Source organism: Diadema setosum, chromosome 10 (genome assembly GCF_964275005.1).
Source record: "Diadema setosum chromosome 10, eeDiaSeto1, whole genome shotgun sequence".
Taxonomy (NCBI): Eukaryota; Metazoa; Echinodermata; class Echinoidea; order Diadematoida; family Diadematidae; genus Diadema; species Diadema setosum.
In genome coordinates, this window is record NC_092694.1 from 34,093,660 (window position 1) to 34,098,009 (window position 4,350).

The following is a 4,350-nucleotide window of genomic DNA, read 5'->3' on the forward strand; positions in this document are numbered from 1 at the left end:
GCATCTTGAATTATATTTTATTTCAATCCAACAAAAGGATGCATACTTGAAATTCTATATTCTAGTCTTTTTTATTTATCTACGCTAATTTTATTCAGCATTCTTTACTCATCAATGGTCCATACACTGTCATTCTGTGGGGTCGTGCAATATATTAACAAGGTTACATTTGCCTTCTTCAAATTGATTTTGATATGTCGAGTTGAACAGACATTTTGTAACATTTTAGGTAAACGTGCATGAAATCAGCCTTTAAAACAAAAGTACTGTCAAACCATGAACACGATGATCTCGCCTTACAATGTGCGATCATATATTCTTATCAAAAGATGCAATAAGGTCTTATAACTTTTCACTCTTTTCCTTTCTCACAGATCCGACTACAGCGATGAAATTATCGAGCGACTTGATCCCAGTTTCAAGTACCGGAATTAATTCAAATGTTCCAACGCTTCGTATGAGTTCAGAAAAGATCTGCAACAGTGTTGCTCAAGAGGCTAACAATCCCCTTGTCATTACACTGAGTGTTGCTGTGGTAATCTTATTCGTCCTACTTTTGTTGGTGGTAATGAGATATACATGCCAGAAAGGAAGGAGAGACCAGGGAAAAGCTGCTGTCAGTAAAGACGATACAGTGGTTCAGAGCGCTGATAACCAATCGATCACTCACACATACCTCGCCCTCCACGCGGCACCTAAGGGCCCGCCCATGGGAGCACCCTACAGCCCCCCGAAAGCAGCGTGCCATACAGATACACCTCCACTGCCTGCAGGCCACCCAGCAGCAAGCATCGATTACACTTCACCCTATCAGGAGGTCGAACAAGAATACGAAGAAATGCACTCCATAGCTGTGGCTTACTCGCGGTGCCCCGAGCCGGAGTGCCACACCTTTTACACCACCTGGACTTCACCCAATCCTGAAGAAACGTATCCCATCACCCTGCCACAGTTGAAAAACAATGAAAGTGCCTGTCAGGATAATTGCCTCTCTGACGTACCTGCAGGCGTGTCAAACATAGATCACGAATATTTTCTCGGTAGTAGAACCTATGATACTCAAATATTTTAGTCGTATAGAATACTTCACTTTCGTAGTGATTTACCAAATTTTACGACCCAGTTAATCAATGTTAATAAGTAGTAAATCAACGATTTTGTGCGTAAACCTTCGAATTGTCGATTGTGGTGAAGCTGCGCATCACCCGACGTTAAAGGAATTGTATAGCATTGGTTGAGGTGAAGATTCAGCCTTTAACTTTTTGCAAGATACTTGGAAACAACTTTTTAAATGACTTGTTAAAGAGCATACAATTCTAATTGTATTAAATAGAAAGTTTATTCAGGGTAACCCCCCCCCCAAAAAAAAAAAAAACCAAACAAAAAACAACAACAACAACAACAACAACAACAAACCAACCAATAGGAATAATTTAGAGGAGCTATCAAACACTTTGACGTACTTTATGTTCATACATTAAATGTAGATACGTTTTCGTTTTGCTCATGTGTATGCAGACACACATAAACACACACACACACACACAATGTATATATATATATATATATATATATATACATATATACATATATACACATGTATCTTTATGCGTTTTTTGTACGTACAAAGATGAATTAAGTGGAGGAATAAGATACATATAAAACAATAACGCATTTGGTCATAATGCATAATACTTAACGGGCTTGGATGTAGAAGTGCTCACGTAGTTCCCTTTCACATAATATGTGAAAGGGAATAAATATGGCTTGATATCATAAAGCCCACCTAAAAAAAAAACAAAAACAACCAAACAAACAAACAAACACACACCAACTTTCAAATAAAGCACAGTTTGTGATGTTGGCAAATGAATGATAAAAACATATGGGAATACTTTTACTTCTGAGAAAATAGTCTCTGAGGCTTAAGGTTTACTCAGTACAGTGGTACTGAAGTCAATTTGATGTTTGTTTTCATTTCAAACAAATGCTTTTGTCAGATTATGGAATAACTTCGCGATAGATTCACATAGACTGAAAAGTTTGTTACTTTCTGCCTATTCTCAATCGTTATGTTATTTTTAGCTCACTGAGACAAAGGCTCAAGTGAGCTATTGCGATCAATCGTCAGGCATCCGTCGTGCGTCGTCCGTCGTGCGTGAACTTTTTACTTGTTTATCTTCTTCCGGAAACCCCTGGATGTTTTTCACCAACCTTGGCAGGTAGAATATCAAGGTAGGTAGGATCTCATCTGTTCAAATGGACATCATTATGCCATGCTTTCTCATTCTCATCTTCTTCTCGAAAACGCATGGCCAAATTTTTACTATGTATAGGGCGCCTATTTGTTCAAATGGGCACCATTAAATCTACAAACAAATTATCTGTAAGACGAGAAATATTCGGAGAAACTGCATTATTGAAAATAGTTCCAACGTAACTCTTGGTAAATCCAGCCCCCCCCCCCCCCCCTCCCCCTCCCAGGTTGCTATGTCCTCGTGTATTTGTTTTCAAGAATGCGGGAAAGGTGAACTTCCGATACTCAGATACCACTCGGTCTCTTGTTTTCTCTCGTAATCAAATTTATATCAAATTTTTATAGGTACTATTTTTTTCGCGGGGGGGGGGGGTGATAAAGCCGTATTGATAACAAATAAAATGATCAATGTCGATACGTTAGGTGGTTGGTATTTTTTTTTTTTGAAAATCTTGGCGAATAAGCATTTCGGCCGTGATTACAAAATAAACATCATCCACAAACTGAATCGTTTCATAAGTAATATTTAGTGTCTTTAGTGTAATCATTATAATCCACTAAATTAAATAACTTTGTCATCATTATGTCTATTGGAGATCAATATCACGTAAAATTCCTTCCGAGAACCCTACAAGACTTCTGATACTTTTCTGAGGATTCTTGCCTACCCGAACAATGCTGCTTTATTTGGAGTGTTCGCACTCGGTCAGGGACAAGCAGGGTCCCGTTTCATAAACCTTGTTATGAGTGACAACTGTCACATTTTTGTGACAAATTTGCTCTTAGCCAATCAGATGCAAGGATTTCAGTAGCTTATAACAACTAAGACAACTTGTCATGATAACAAGTTTTATGAAACGGGACCCAGATCATCAAAATACTGCTCTACCATTGTTCTGAGCGCTCCAACTACAGCGTGGGACCATATTCCTCCTCATATTCCACAAAGGTAAAGTTCTGTAACGAAGTCCTCGTACTCCACCTTATCTCTCCTCTTCTTGGCTGCTCTGTTGTCTCCGACATCAACGATCATATACATCTTTCGATACGACGATGATATCGTCGCCTGTGCTCGATGACATTGTCCATTTGGACATTGAACTCCTAAGGGTTTTCACGTAATCATTTTCGGATTTTTTTTTTCTTTTTTGTGCGTATACACGTACCATTTTGGTATTTAAGATAAACTCATAGATAAAGCTATTAATAGATAGAGATGAATAGAATGAGAGGTAGACATCTTTTAACGTTAAACATTCTGGAAATATGTGCTCAGGGATATTGTAAACCGTTTGCAGGCTTGCAACTGCAGGCTTCTTTCCCATCGATCTTGCCCAAATGATAAGATAAGATATAGACTGTGAAATTCACTTAAATTGTCGATTTTCTAATTATGTTCGATGTTCAGTTTTCCATTTGAATGTTTTTGTGCTTTTTTTTTCTATGAATGAGTTATGTGAGAAGACTGTAACGTTGAGAGAATATAAATCCAGTACTGTGAAAATTACAGCAAAGATCTGCAGATGTTTTGACTACACGCTTGATAAACGCAGTATGTCCACAATGAAAGCACCAACACACTATGTTCTTTCTCTTTCTGTGGTTATGTATTTCATACTAATTTATTTGGTACTTGTACGAAAGCCGTGATACACCATAAAAAATGGTAAAGTCACATAATAATATTATTTCCAATGCCACCTTCAAAGTGGAGATGAAGATCGAGGTCGAAGTCAAGAGGTGTGGGCCTAACAGAGCATGATATGAATTATGCCGATCCTCTGTCATAACCGGATTTGCTCAGGTTGCATTGCGACTGGCCTTACGGTGCTTATTTCACTGGTGTAGTTTCTAGGCAATCTTTGTTTAATTGAAATACATTGTATACATATTTATCTCGTAAACGAATGCATTATCGACAAATAAAACGTTTTAGGACAAAGCTTTCTTTAACTAAAAGAAGCAGCTTGTAGTATATGTGCCATTGATTTGAAAGAATTTTCATTCACCATGGATAATATATGAGAACTGTTTTAAGTCAGATTTCTCGGTATTTCAATCGAAAACAATCTTGCTCAAAAACTGCTTCCATG